This window comes from Thalassophryne amazonica, chromosome 3, assembly GCF_902500255.1.
Source record: "Thalassophryne amazonica chromosome 3, fThaAma1.1, whole genome shotgun sequence".
In the NCBI taxonomy this organism is placed as follows: domain Eukaryota; kingdom Metazoa; phylum Chordata; class Actinopteri; order Batrachoidiformes; family Batrachoididae; genus Thalassophryne; species Thalassophryne amazonica.
Window position 1 is genome coordinate 85,458,721 of NC_047105.1, and position 16,575 is coordinate 85,475,295.

Sequence of the window (16,575 nt, forward strand, 5' to 3'; positions counted from 1 at the left end):
TTGCTGTGCTGTATGCACTCAGAGGTGGCTGGCTGGTCCCCATGTGATCTTGTTTGTACATAATTATAAGCATGTCATGCAAGTGTGCCCCGCATGCTGCACGTGTTGGGGGGGGAGCCCGACACACATGCACGCATATGTCGGGGGGAGCAGGAGAACGCAGCACAAACGCATGCCACATGTGTTGGGGGGCCGACACACTGGCACACCACATGTGTTGGGGAGCACACTTGCTTGACATACGTGTTGCTTGGTAATGCACACTCATGTGGCACTTAGAGAATTGTACCTGTGTTCTTCGTCCATAACAGACGCCTGCCCATACCATAACCCCACCGCCACCATGGGCCACTCGATCCACAACATTGACATCAGAAAACCGCTCACCCACACGACGCCACACACGCTGTCTGCCATCTGCCCTGAACAGTGTGAACCGGGATTCATCCGTGAAGAGAACACCTCTCCAACGTGCCAAACGCCAGCGAATGTGAGCATTTGCCCACTCAAGTCGGTTACGACGACGAACTGGAGTCAGGTCGAGACCCCGATGAGGACGACGAGCATGCAGATGAGCTTTCCTGAGACGGTTTCTGACAGTTTGTGCAGAAATTCTTTGGTTATGCAAACCGATTGTTTCAGCAGCTGTCCGAGTGGCTGGTCTCAGACGATCTTGGACGTGAACATGCTGGATGTGGAGGTCCTGGGCTGGTGTGGTTACACGTGGTCTGCGGTTGTGAGGCTGGTTGGATGTACTGACACCCTCTCTACTTTTAAGATTAGGCTTAAAACTTTCCTTTTTGCTAAAGCTTATAGTTAGGGCTGGATCAGGTGACCCTGAACCATCCCTTAGTTATGCTGCTATAGACTTAGACTGCTGGGGGGTTCCCATGATGCACTGAGTGTTTCTTTCTCTTTTTGCTCTGTATGCACCACTCTGTATTTAATCATTAGTGATTGATCTCTACTCCCCTCCACAGCATGTCTTTTTCCTGGTTCTCTCCCTCAGCCCCAACCAGTCCCAGCAGAAGACTGCCCCTCCCTGAGCCTGGTTCTGCTGGAGGTTTCTTCCTGTTAAAAGGGAGTTTTTCCTTCCCACTGTTGCCAAGTGCTTGCTCACAGGGGGTCGTTTTGACCGTTGGGGTTTTTCCGTAATTATTGTATGGCCTTGCCTTACAATATAAAGCGCCTTGGGGCAACTGTTTGGTGTGATTTGGCGCTATATAAATAAAATTGATTTGATTTGATGTACTGCCAGATTCTCTGAAATGCCTTTGGAGACGGCTTATGGTAGAGAAATGAACATTCAATACACGAGCAACAGCTCTGGTTGACATTCCTGCTGTCAGCATGCCAATTGCATGCTCCCTCAAATCTTGTGACATCTGTGGCATTGTGCTGTGTGATAAAACTGCACCTTTCAGAGTGGCCTTTTATTGTGGGCAGTCTAAGGCACACCTGTGCACTAATCATGGTGTCTAATCAGCATCTTGATATGGCACACCTGTGAGGTGGGATGGATTATCTCAGCAAAGGAGAAGTGCTCACTATCACAGATTTAGACTGGTTTGTGAACAATATTTGAGGGAAATGGTGATATTGTGTATGTGGAAAAAGTTTTAAACCAAAAGTGTTGCGTTTATATTTTTGTTGAGTGTATAATGCTAAAATACCCTCGGCTGTATGAGCATAAAAATAGGAAGCAGAATGTGACCTTTGACCTCTTAAAATAGGTCAGGGTTAGCCATCTTTGAACTTATCTAATGTCTGTGCCCCAAGAATGTTCCCTGTGAATTTGAAGACCCTGGCAGTAATAGGACTGGACTTGTGCTGTACACAGACAGATAGATGGACACAAAACCTTGCTAATACCCGATGGCCATATTTTTGTTACGGCTAACCCAATAAGTAATTTGGACCCAAAATCCTGGGAACAGAATGTGAAAACAAGAACAGTTTATTGAACGGAACAGCCAGAATATTGCAATAAATTTCCGGAGGAGGCACCACAGCAGGGAGGCACAAGCTGAACCAGAATGGGAGGATGGTGGCAGATCAGGACCAGTGGCCATGATGGAGATGAAGACAGACAGGATGCTAGAAGCAGAGAATACAGAATAATATCAGAGTTGTAGGAAAAACACAGAGGCAAAAACACTGAACAAAGAACCAGAGATAAACAGAGGCCAGGTACCACAAAGCTGAGCTGAGTTTGTGGCGGCACCGGATTATAAGTACTGAAGCAGGTGATTACAGGCAGGTGTGCCAAATCAACTCCGTGACACAATGCCTGGAGGAACAGGATGGGAGAGGAAAGAGAGCAGACTAAGGTGGCACAACAATTGTGGCCTTGGGTAATACGAGTGAAGCACCACGCAGCAGCACAAAGCTCACTCATGCTACAGGGATTCCCAAACAGGAAGAGCCAAATTTTGAGTCCACAGTGAAACAGGAAATGTCAAATGTCAAACACTTCCTGAATTGACAGACAAGATTCCATGGAATCTCATGGGAACTCAGTGGCAAGTTCACACTGAAACAGGAAGTGCCAAATTTTGAGTCCACAGTGAAACAGGAAATATCAAATGTTGAACAGTTCCTGGCATGGGTGGAACTAGAGCGGAGACCAGGGCTGCACTGGACTCCCCTGAAATCTGATTGGACACAGATGAATGACATGTCACGGCACCACACATCTGGTTGAAAAGAGCTGCATTTTGAAATCAGTGAGTCACATTGACTGCTAGGTTCCTCCTGTCCAGTAGTTGGTGCTGTGTACCACAAAAAGTTCTAATCCACCTTAGTAGATGAAGAAAAATGTTTGCCTCAGATTTGAACTGAACACGTTTGAACCATGGAGCAATAATGACACCAAAGTTATATTGGTGAGTAAATGACCGTATTTTATGCCAGAAATAAGGTCCAGGTTGTTAAAAGTGGCATTTCTCCTTTAATTCGGGTTGTCTTATATATACACACGTGTTTTTCCAGTGATCTTTAAACGAGCAGGCAGCTTTTGATTAAATAACCTCTTAATTTTGCTCCCTGAAGGACTTACAGTATTTTTAATCATTCATGTGATATATTTTTAAAAACCCCTAAAAAGCTAAAAGTCAACAACCAGAGCTTGATTGTTTCATTCCAACTCCATTGTGGTGGTGTACAGAGGCAAGATTACCAGATACTTATGGACCCGACCGTATGTACCATGCTTTCAGTTTTTTTGTTGGTTTCCAGGGTTATACAAAATATCACCATGCTTTCAAACAAACAAACATGAGTGTGACGACGACTCTGTCATGAGCTCTGAGTCATGTGGGTTAAACTGTTGTTCCTCTTATTTTAATGCTCTCTTTTGTCAGATATTTCTACACTGTGTGCTGATGTTCTCCCTTCATAATACATGTACAATGCAAATACACCGTGAACGGCAAGAAAAATGCGTGGTGAAGTGTGAGAAAATGACATCTGATCAGGTGTTAAGGTGCCATAGGATCAGAGAAGAATAGAATGAGGTTATATGGCAGTTGAGGAGGGTGATTCATTTGGTTTTGTTATCCAGTTCCCCCCTGAGGCTCACTATAACTATCTGCTCTGTTAACCCTAGATTACAAATAAACAATAAAAAATCCAAGTGTATGCTGCAGCAGTTTTATGTTGCAGCCACACAGACTTAAATAATGAAGTGAGCTTAATTCCATCATTTAATAAGTTAAAAAAAAAATCCTGATCATATGCTCTTTTTTGAATCACTGCTTCACCAAGGATCAATGAAAGAAGAGCACTTCTCATATTCAGAATATCTATAATCACGGTAGTAATCCTCTTCAAAGGCCTGACACAAAAGTCTTCAAAGGTCATTGTTTGAAATGCTGAATAGAGCTGATCTGTGCAGATACTCACCTGCAGTATAATGAGCGCAGCTTTTCTTTCTATTTGATTGTATTATTGTCTTATCAGGTTACCTTTGTTCTTTGCAGTTCATCTATTTGAGATCCTTTGGCTTTATTTGACATGTGATGCCTCAGGTTAATATAATCAGGCATTTTGCCTCTTAAAGCATAATTGTAATCTTGATTTTCAATTCAAGTATTTCAGCTTTGCTGGGAACATCTTTGTATTAGCATCATGACAACTTTTTCCCTATTTTATTCTGATTTTTACAATAAAAGCTGTTGTTATTTAATATGTATATGTCACAGATATGAATGAGCGAAGCTCTTCAGCATTTCACCATGTCACTAAGGTCCTTCAGACTGTTTTCTCAGCAAATGCTTCATGGCTAAAACCTTTTAGTTTCTGGGGAGGCAATTCTCTAAAACTTGATAATATCTGTAAATAATAGTTTTACTGCCAGTTTTCTTCAGACAAATCGGGATGGAAACATGAACATCTCCAAATCATTGAATATGTCTTGGACTTGGGCAGCACGGTGGCTTAGTGGTTAGCACTGTTGCCTCACAGCGAGAAGGTCATGGGTTCACTTCCCGTGGCCTTTCTGTGTGGAGTTTGCATGTTCTCCCCGTGTTTGCGTGGGTTTCCTCCGGGTGCTCCGGTTTCCTCCCACATCCAAAGACATGCGGGTTAGGTGGATTGGAATCTTTGAAAAATTGTCCTTAGGTGTGCGTGTGGGTGTGTCTGTGTTTGTTTGTCTATTTGTGGCCCTGCGACAGACTGGCGTCCTGTCCTGGGTGTACCCCGCCTCACACCCTATGACTGCTGGGATAGGCTCCAGCCCCCCGCGACCCTTAATTGGACTAAGTGGTAGAAGATGGATGTCTTGGACTTTATTTACATCAATTATGAAGAAATACAAAAGTTTCTTTCACCAAAACATCAAATCTGGGATTTCATCTCTTTCTGTCAAATTGTAGCTGAACTTTTCGGTCTTCTTTTTAAAGAAAAGCCTCCTCTACACCACTTCATCAGGAAGCTGGATTTTATATTTTTAATTAAGTTATATCAAGTTGTAGAAATCTGCTTTCAGTTTGAGTTTAAGGAAGATAACGTTATCTGAAGTTATGTCACTTGTGTGTCACTCAAACAGCAAAATTAAGAGGTTATTTAAGGAGCAGCCAGTCTGTTCTGTGTGAGCCTGATCCAGTCAGATCTCAGAAGCTAAAGCTGGGCAGACATTGTACAATATTTTCAATCGTTGTACTCGGCTCCAGCTCAAACTGTACGACAAAACCGCAGGGTGTAAAAGTTCAAAGTGCATGATTTATGTTCTCCCACTATACAGCCCGATGCTCTGACGCAATCTAACTGTTCACATTGTATGTTCAAAAACCACACATCCGACTCATGTTTCCAGAAGCAAAATGTAAACAGAAGCTTTTTTCTTTTTTTTTCAAACTTTATTTTCATTTCTTAATTTTACAAAAACTCTTGATGGGACACATCAAAAGTTTAACAAAACAACAACAACAACAAAAAAACCAATACAAGACTTTACATGAGTTGAAGAATAAGGGGGAAAAGAAACAGAAGGTGCTCTCCCAAAGAGATGATCACTGTTTATGCTCTCTCCAATTCCGCATTGGTGTTTGCACATGCGCAGTGTGAGAGGTTGGACACTTCAGCAGCGGGATACCCTCACAACGGCCGATCAGAATATTAAACAGGTTTGATTTTCATCCGACCATACGATTACCGATTGGGAGGTGGTTGTGAGATGTTAAATGCAGCTCGTTACTCCATGTATACTACACAATGCAGGACGCACTATTAAGCTGAAACTTGGTGCGATCCCAAAAAATTCTTGCATGAGTGAAAAATCGCAGTGTAAGCCCAGCTTAAGCAGTGTGGGGTCTGGTTAATACTTGGATAGGAGACCTCTTCTGGACACCAGGGGCTGTGTGCGACCCTCCAGGTAAAACTTGAGTTGCACCAGGAAGGGTGTAGAAATTGCGCCAAATACCAATGCGGATCTTGCTGTATCTGCTGTGGTGACCCCAAACAAAATGGGATCAGCCGAAAAAAGCACAACACGTGGATGTTTAAGGAACAAGAGCAATCCAAGCTTTCTGACGTCCGCCAAATCGGATCACATCAAAATTCGCTTGAGTCTTCCATGGCTTAAAATCTATCTGTGGTGCAAATTGGTGAAAATCAGTGAAGTAGTCTTGATGTAATCCTTCAAAGCTTATAAAAAGTGAAATTGTGCTCCAGAATCTGGATTCGGATCACCTCCAAAATTCAGTGGAGTCTCCCATGCCCTAATATCTATCTGTGGTGCAAATTTGGTGAGAATCTGTGAAGTAGTTTTGACGAATCTTTCAAAGCCTATAAAAAGTGAAATCTTATCTGGATCCGGATCTGGATCACCTCCAAAATTCAGTGGATTTTTCCATGGCTTCAAATCTGTGGTGCAAATTTGGCGATAATCCGTGAAGGTAGTGACGTAATCCTGCTAAAAGTCAGATAGACAGACAAATAAATAAATACCAATGATTTTATTGCATCCTTGGCGGACATAATTAAAGTGTTTTTTTTTTTTTTAAATACACAATTCTTCCATTTTCAGAAGCAATGCACAATTGGACAAGCAAAATATCAATATTATATGGAATGCAGCCAGTTTTCTTTAGAGCAGTCGAGATGCATTCATTAACATTTCCAACTCACTAGTTATGTCTTGTGCTTTATTCACATCAGCCATTAAGAAATACAAACTATATCAGACTAGGGATGGGTATTGATAAGATTTTATCGATATTGATGCCATTATCGATTTTGCTTGTCAATCCGATTGCTTATCGATTCCCTTATCGATACCTCTTGTGAATTTTGTAATAAAAGTAGACTTTACAGGTTTTCTATTATTTCATTGAGTCTTAAAGTAAATAAATATGAAATTGGTCACTGTATCCTTGATCTCTGGACATAAATAAAAATAAACAAAACAGTGTTTCGCTTTGAGGTTATTAATTCTGACTGGATTCTATCGTTCTAACTTGACTCGGCAGAGAGCCGCGCAGCGTTTGGAGCTGTGTGAATAGAATGGAGGACGATTCTCATTTCTTTCTCACAAGACAGGAGTCCCAGTTAGTGACTTTAATCCGCACAAAAGTGAATCACGATTTCACATATTCAGGGATGAAAGTGGTGAAAAACAAAAAAAGCTGAAACCCAAAATTACCAAACAAAGTGTCATTAAACTTAAATAAGACAAGGATGAAGTGGAGGTGTAAGAATCACTAGGTGTTCACAGGAAACACTTATTTATTTCTGTATGTATGTATGTATTTATTTATGTATGTATTATGTATGTTCATTTTTAGTTGGTTTTATATTTTCTGTTGTGTTTTTATTCAGGTTCTTTTTGTCTCTTTCTCTAAAATTGTATATAATCATTAGATTAGTTATTATTATTATTGTGCTTGCTATTATTATTAATATATAAACAAAATAAATTTAAAAAATATTACAATTTGTAATACATTTGACTCTTTTACGACAACAAACGCTTGACAGCTGCAACTCCTTAATGCTAACTTTAACATCGAAATTCCATAGGCATGCTAACGTGTTAGCATCTGTCCCATTTTTAAGTTATAAAATACATCTATCAACTGTTTCAGAAAACCATAACAGGTCGGTTTAACATAAAAAAAGGTAAATAATACTCACAGCCATATGCTCTTTAGAGTTTTAGTGGGGGAAAGCAAAAGAAAAAAAAATTAATCAACGAAGCAATGATCGAAGCACTGCTTCGATCTGCGAATCACTTCTTCGATTGGTTCAAGGTTCAAAGCAAAGCCACGCTGCAGAAAAGTTGAGCGGGTCTGTAATCACTGTGGAGAAATTATAATTTTCCTGACAAACACCCCCAAAACCAACGGCCACTCTGAAGGACCGATAAGGGAATTGTTAAGTAAAAGGTTATTGATGTCGGTGGATCGAATCATTTCTTAACGAAAGAACCGGTTCTTGATAACCATACTTTTATCAGACTGCATGGTGAGATTGTCTGGAGTAGTTCTCAAAAAATAAGTGACTGTGCAAGAAGGAGACTCATGAGGGAAGCCAACAAGACATGCATGACAACTTTAAAGGAGTTAATGGCTTCTGTGCCTGAAGAAACTGTGCAAAGTGGAACTTTTGTTTGTCATATCAACCAATTTCAGTGATGTGGAAATGTTCATGTATCATCCCTTGACTTGTTTAAAGACAACTCTCAGTAAAAACCGATTATTTGTATTATATTTAGGGTTGTTCAGTTACTCATGAACTCTAAAAATGGAGGTACTGTGCATAAAAATGTCTGAAATTGCTACATGGACAATGCAATTTTTTTTTCATCCCTTGAAATAATGTTGAAAAGTCTACACCACAAGTACATCTTGATTGTTTCATTTCAACTCCATTGTGATGTGTGTACTGGAGAGAAAACTATAAAATTGTGTGAATTGTAACTTGCGTTTGTTTCTTTTTTTCCTGCATGCACTCAGTAATTGTACACCTCTTCCTCACACGTGGCAGGACAAAAAGCAGAAATGTGTTTCAGCATAAAGTCTGTGAGTCACAGTAACACACAGCAGGAATGTGCAGTTTATGTGCTTCACATATCCGGCACAGCTGTTAGAAAACTAAAACTCTCAACATGATTCGGCCTTGAATGAACTATTTTCCTTTCCTCTTTCTCTGTGCCTTTTTCCCCATTCAGCCTGAACGTCACTGACAGTTCTGTTGCTCTCACAGTTACGGTCAAATATATACTTACATAGATGGACATGACGTTGTGTGGCATAGATACAGTGCATCTGCACTCTAAAGAAGGAACAGCTGGTGTCAAGGAGAAAAACTGATGTAACAATTTGAAGAGATTTTTAAAAAGATATTTCAACTTAGTTATTCAACTTTCAACTAGTTAATGCTACAAGAGTTCTCTAGTTAACTTTAAATGACTTTAGTTAAGTTGACAAAACTTTGAGACAGCGGTTCATTCTTTAGAGTGTGTAGTAGAGAAGCTTGAATCTTCGACTGGACTGGGTTGCTTGATGCAAGGATGTTTCGCTTCAAATCACAGAAGCTTTCTCAGCTAAATTCTTGCTCTGGTAGTCTGACTTCTGTGTTGACTCTTGTAGAGAAGATAACAAAAGCCAGCAAAGGCTAGAGTTTTAAATCTAACCAGAACCCCCTCGTACCGAGAGGCAGACTGCAAATTGGCTAGTGACTAACAATAGCTCTAATTAGAACCTATTGTGCTCTAGTAGCACCCTCCTAATGACAGGGGCAGCTGTCCCTCCTAACGATGGGACTGACGCCTCTCCTGACGACTCTCCAGATGACGTGAATGACTCATTGCCATGAACAAAAGACTGAAACTGCTTTGACCTGAGTACCCCATTATAACAGGGGACAAAGCATGTCTCAGACCCCCTCCCTGGTTAAGGCTGGGTTTCAACTGTTTTCACATACAATGCTTCCTTCACTCCCCTCTCAAACCATTTCTTTTCTCTGGCTAAGATTTTAACTTCCTTGTCCTCAAACGTGTGGTTAGTGTCTTTAAGGTGGTGATGAACTGCAGACTGAGGTCCACCGGTGCCCTCTCTGTGGTGCTGGTATAGTCTTTTGTGCAACAGCTGCTTAGTCTCACCTATTTAGTGTTCGTTACAGTTTTCCTGACGTGATAGAATGCACTACATTGCTCTGTTTGTAACTAGGGATCCTGTCCTTAGGGCAAACTAATTTCTGTCTCAAGGTGTTAAGTTTAAAGTAAACTGGGATTTTGTGCTGTATGAAGATCCTCTGTAGTTTTTTCCCCTGCTCCTGCTAAATAAGGGAGAGACACTCCTCTTCTTCTTGGCTCCGTTTCCTGTCTGTCTGGTCTCTTTGTTCTTTGGGACTTCTGCACTTTGTCCAGGGACCATCATGGGTACCCACATACTGTGAGGGCTTTCCGTACATGTTGTTGTTCTTTAGCCCTTCCCTCTGTAGTTGTGGGCACCTGTAGGGCTCTGTGTTGAAGAGTCCTGATCACCTCGAGCTTGTGTTCAAGGGGGTGGTTTGAGCCAAAGAGCAGATATTGGTCAGTGTGAGTGGGTTTTCTGTAAACTCCTGTCTGGAGCTGCCTGTTCTCTCCAATCATAACATCACATCCAAGAAGGCTAAATGGTTGTTTCTGGCATCCTCAAGTGTGAACTTGATATTGGAGTCCATTGAATTGATGTGCTCTGTAAAGGCCTCCACTTCCTGTTTCTTGATTTTAACCCATGTGTCATTGACATATCTGAACCAGTGACTGGGACAGATGCCTGTGAATGATGCCAAGGCTCTCTTCTCCACTAGCTCCATGTACAGATTGGCCACAATGGGGGATACGGGAGACTCCATCGCACAACCATGGATCTGCCTGTAGTAATTCCCCCTAAACAGGAAATACGTGGCATTAAGACAGATCTCCAAGAGTTGGCAGATGTGGTCTGGTGTAAGTATGATCCTTTCAATTAGAGACGCGTCCTCCTTTAGAGTGTGGAAAGTATTCACAGTGCTGCACATTTTTTTTTTAAATGTTACAGCCTTATTCCAAAATGGAATGAAATTCCATGTTTTTTCCCTCAGAATTCTACACACAGTACCCATAATGACAATGTGAATAGATTTTTGCATATCTATTAAAAACAAACAAACAAAGAAATCTCATGTACATAAGTATTCACAGCCTTTGCCAGGATGCTCAAAACTGAGATCAGGTGCATCCTGTTTCCACTGTTCATCCTTGAGATGTTTCTACAGCTTAATTGGGGTCCACTTGGAGTAAATTCAGTTGATTGAACATGATTTGGAAAGGCACACACCTGTCTACACATAAGGTCCCACAGTTGACAGTGCATGTCAGAGTACCAACCAAGCATGAAGTTAAAGGAATTATCTTTAGATCTCTGAGACAGGATTGTCTGGAGGCTCAACTCTGGGGAAAGGTACAGAAACATGTCTGCTGCTTTCAATCAATCAATCAATCAATTTTTTTTATATAGCGCCAAATCACAACAAACAGTTGCCCCAAGGCGCTTATATTGTAAGGCAAGGCCATACAATAATTATGTAAAACCCCAACGGCCAAAACGACCCCTGTGAGCAAGCACTTGGCTACAGTGGGAAGGAAAAACTCCCTTTTAACAGGAAGAAACCTCCAGCAGAACCAGGCTCAGGGAGGGGCCTTTGAAGGTCCCAATGAGCACAGTAGCCTCCATCATCTGTAAATGGAAGAAGTTTTCTTCTAGAGCTGGCCTGCCCATCTAAACTGAGCGATGGGGAGAAGGGCCATAGTCAGGGAGGTGACCGAGAACCCGATGAGGAGAACATTCCAGAAGGACAACCATCTCTGCAGCAATCCGCCAATCGGGACCTGTATGGTAGAGTGGCCAGATGGAAGACACTCCTTAGTAAAAGGCACATGGCAGCCCACCTGCCAACCTGGAGTTCGCCAAAAGGCACTGGAAGAACTCTCAGACCATGAGAAACAAAATTCTCTGGTCTGATGAGACAAATTGAACTCTTTGGCATGAATACCAGGTGTGATGTTTGGAGGAAACCAGGCACTGCTCATCACCTAGCCAATACCATCCCTACAGTGAAGCATGGTGGTGGGCAGCATCATGCTGTGGGGATGTTTTCAGTAGCAGGAACTGGGAGACTAGTCAAGATTGAGGGAACGTGAATGCAGCAATGTACAGAGAGACCCTGGATGAAAACCTGCTCCAGAGCACTCTTGACCTCAGACTGGGGTGACGGTTCATCTTTCAGCAGGACAATGACCCTAACACACAACAAGATATCAAAGGAGTGGATTCAGGACACTCTGTGAATGTCCTTGAGTGGCCCAGCCAGAGCTCAGACCTGAATCCTATTGAACATCTCTGGAGAGATCTGAAAATGGCTGTGCACTGACACTCCCCATCCAACCTGATGGAGCTTGAGAGGTGCTGCAGAGGAATGGACAAAACTGCCCAAAGATAAGTGCACCAAGCTTGTGACATCATATTCAAGAAGACTTGAGGCTGTAATTGCTGCCAAAGATGCATCAACAAAGTATTGAGCATGTGGTTTCTTTCATTTTCTTTTATTATGTTTTTTTTTTTTAGTAGAATTTTCTGAAATAAGCTGTAACATAACAAAATGGTGAAAAGTGAAGCGCTGTGATACTTTCTGGGTGCACCTTAGATGACCAATGTTTGTATGTTCAGCAGTGTGGAAGTGTCTTCAGCACTGTAGTCTTTGTGTATAAATGGAGTCATATTTTTTCTTGATTACTAAAGACTAAAATTGAAATGTCCAGGTGTTATTAACAGGCGCATTCCCTTTCAGTGGCCACCAGACCAAGGCTTTGCAACTAAAAGAAAATGACAACAAGCTCATTTCAAGCTACTTGTAACTTCAAACCATATGCTGAGAGAGACAGAAATCTGCTTTGGCTAAATTAGTACAAAACTGGATTGCATGGGCTTGTGAACATGTTTGAGTTGTAGAATGTAAAAGCTGTAAAACAATCAGAAAATATATGTTTATTTCTCTAATTTCATACATTTCTGCCTCTTTCAATCAGAATTCACTAACCATCCAACAGGGGGCAGACACATCTAAGGGAACTAGTTGCTGTTTTGATTGATCTGCTGGATTTAAGATCACCAGATGTGAAAAGGCTTGTCCTCGTTATATGGACTTTTAATTTTGCAGCCCGCTCGGCTTTGGTGCCTGATCCTGCTCAGAATCTAAGCAGCGTAGGACCTGATTACTATGTGGATGGGAGACCTCTTATAAGAACACCAGCAGCTGTGTGTGTTTAATCCAGTAAATCTGGAGTTGCGACACTTAGGGCATCCAGTGTAAACTTGGTGCCAAATCCTAAGATGGATCTTTACTGGCTCTGTTGCAGTGATGCTGAGCAAAAAGCAGAGGCAGCCGAAAGACAAACAACAACATATGGGCTTTTTGATGAGTTGCAGGGGTCTCATTTATCCGTTCACTCTGTATTTTACAGCGTGCATGCCTCAGCTTTTCCAAAGCCTATCAGTCATAATACTGACATAAAAATTGATCTAAAATGCTGGTGGATTTTTTTTTTTAAATTTAATTAGTCAAACAGTGCCACCTTGCTGGATCAGAGTTTGGTTACCAAGATATAGACCAACGGTTGATTCCTGGTGCTTCAGGCTTCCTGTTCATCTACATCGTCCCACTTCACCCAGCTGTAAATGGGCACTGGACTGGACTGAACTGAACCTGTGATGGACTGGTGTCACGGGGAGTTCTCAGCTCTTATCTGCTTCACATTACAGTATCTGTGAATAAGAACCAGCCTTGCCCTCACTAACCCCTTGACCTAATTAATAAGCCAGTCAGGTCACTGCTAATATGGTGATCAACCCCACAAAATGTGCCAAATTTGGTTAGTTTAGGTCCAAGGCAAAACATTTAAACATATGGTGCTCTTGACTATATCCCTACTGATACTTTGTTTGTGGGATAAAACAAAAGTCCCTTTTCTCCATGACTGCAAAAAATTTGATCAGCACTTTGTTAACCCTATGCTTACCTCTCCACCAAATTTGATTAAAATGAGTTTCAATAATTTTGAGATATCCTGCTGACAAACAAACAAGAAGCCTTCAGGTGGTATATCCCCTCCTCAGCTCTTTTACCCAGCTGTGGGTAAAATTCTGCATGGGATGAACTCATGACCTAAACTGTAAGGTTAAGACAGGAAGCCTTGGAGTCAGCTCTAGGTTGTGTCAAACATTTGTGTGCTTAGCTCAATTCATGTAATATATGAGCTAAAATATGATTTTATGTTCATGTTCAGTTCTGGTCTCGAGTTAATTTGGTTTTGTGATTACCTTCCACCTATTATTATTATTACGTGTTGCCCGTGGGGATCAATGGGCTCTAGATTGGGTAGTGTTTTTATATAGGTAGCTGACATTTTTCAAGTGTGGTAATAAATTATACAAAGTTTCTATAATGATTTGGAATGGTGTGTGAGTCCAGAATGTAAGTATCAATGTCCATTATAAACTGTTGTTATGTAATATCCATAATTTCTCTAAAATTATTAGTCCTATCAATGTTCCATTTTGGCAGCGTTGGTCCTTGACCCAAAATACATAAGCATACCAAATGGCAAATGTTTCCCAATTTCTCCATGTTTGAAGGTACACACACACACACTCATGCACGCACATATGCACGTATACACATACACAGAAGCCACTTCGCTTTTAATCTATAGATGATTTACTGTCCCCTGTTGGAATGACATGTGAGACCAGAATTTAATTATCAATGTTCATTGTTCACTGTTGTTACCTGATATCCATAATTTCTCCAAAAATATTAGTCCTATTGACTTTCCGTTTATGCAGTGGTTATCATTGACCAAAATTAATAAGCATACCAAACAGCAAATATCAGCGCTCCCCAGTTTCTCCATTTTCAAAGCTACATACACGCACACAGACATGCACAGAGGCCACTTGGCTTTTAATATAGACTCACACACACACTCATCTTCAGCCGCTTAGTCCATTTAAGAGCTGCGGGGGCTGGAGCCAATCCCAGCAGTCATAGCTTAACTAGAGACGTCTTGTGGCATTAACTCAGTTGAAAGTTGAAATAACTAAAAAAAAAAAAAAAAAAAGGCAGCAGTTCCTTTTTTGGAGTGTATGAGTGCTTACTGTGCTTTCAACTTCTGGTTTTATTTGTGGACAACCATTCTGCTGCTTCCTGTCAGAACATTGTTGCTGGTTGGACTGATGTCTCATGTTCCACCAGATCTCTGTATGAGTAAGTGACCTGTTGTCTGACAAAACTAAGGACTGCCAAAGTTTGTGGACAGTTTTTGAGTGCTTTGACGCTCCCTACTGGAACTGTTGCAATAAAAACGTTTTACCTCCCACTGTTGTGGTTCTCTACATTGGGTCATATGTCTGTACCATTACAGATACATACCATATACACAGTAGCAGTTTTTAGTACGGCCATAGAGGCTGCTGCTGGGGTGCCATTTTTGGCGGGGCGGCACTGTGGGCACAAGCACTGAACAAAAAACAAAATAATAATATAATCTCCACCGCAAATAGTTTTCTTGTCAGTGTGTGTGGAAATGGCAAATTGTCGCCCCCCTACCGTGCTTGCTGTCAGAGTTCACAAAACAGTGAGAAGGTGAAAGAAATGGGGAGGGGTGCACGGTGGACATAAAGGCAGGGGGGGCTAAAGTCACTTACACCTTGACTTTCTTCCAAATAACACACATCTCATTGATGATAATATAAAAACAGGTCTATAATTCCTGCACGTTTTTCTGAATTGTGTGAAATGTTCTGCAGCACACGGAGAGGATTCGGCTGCATCCGGAGCAAGAACTTAGTTGTAAGAACGGGTTTGAATGTCACCGGAGAGAACAAACTGCCCACTTGTGGAAAAAAGTTTGCAAAAAGGACAGCCTGCCTATTTGTAAAGGGCTTAGAACTTATGCTGTGTTCACATTACGAACTGAAGTGACTGAATCTCACCCTTTTTTGTGCCAGCAAGAGTGTGTGTTTTTACAAAAATTTTCCAGCAGCTGGCAACTCTTTTTGTTGTCATGTACACTGAAAAATAGTAACAATAACAATAATAATAACAATGTTTAAAATGGGGCTTATCTTCATAACTAACTGGTTTATTTGAGGGAGAAAAAAAAACATTTGATTTTATTGGCATGGGAATGCTAGTAACATTTCAGTTGAGAATTTCTTTTGACCTACAAATGAAGAGCAAAAATTAGGGAGAAAAAAAGGCAAAAGTGACATTATCAAATTTCTGTCAAACCTAAAACTTTAGCAGGTTAGTTCATGCTACGTATTTACACATTTAGCCTAATATTTACAAACATCAAGCTAAATATTTGGCTAAATGTTGAGATGAATGTGCACCTTAATAAAAGAGCTAATTGTTCCTCCCTGAAAGACAGATTTAAATAAATCGTCTAATGACAGACATTTAGCATGTAAAGGTGTGTTTATTCAAATTTGCAACCCATGGATGTTTTGAGCTGTTTTGTAGCCTGCAGCCTTTTGATATTAATTTCAATTGAAGGGGCACTTGTAAAATAATAATAAAATAATAATTTTCAAAAATGGCTGTTTGTGCAATATTTTGTGGTGGGGGGGGGGGGGCTTGGAGGGAGTCTTGCCTGGGGAGTTTCAGTGTAGAACCGCCACTGCATATACAGACATTTTATAACATGTAAAACGAGCAGTTTAGACAGACAGTAAATTCATTCTTAATGTAACCAGCATAGCATAAACCCTCTTTCAGTTCTCTCATGAAATTTCATTTTTGTAAAACTGATCATCGCCATGTAGATTTTATAGTAAACTGTACAACACACAATAATGTCTACCCTCAGAAATCCAGCGGTGTCTCCACCATTCATCAGTCCATCTGCCCAATCTGTGACTCTGGAGTGATTCCTAGAATGTGGGCTGCCGCCCCCTGGTGGGCTGTGAAGGTACTGCTTATGGACTGTGAGAAGTCCATCCATCTAATCCCAGTGTTTGCCAATTCTGGTCCTCAGGACCTAAAATATTG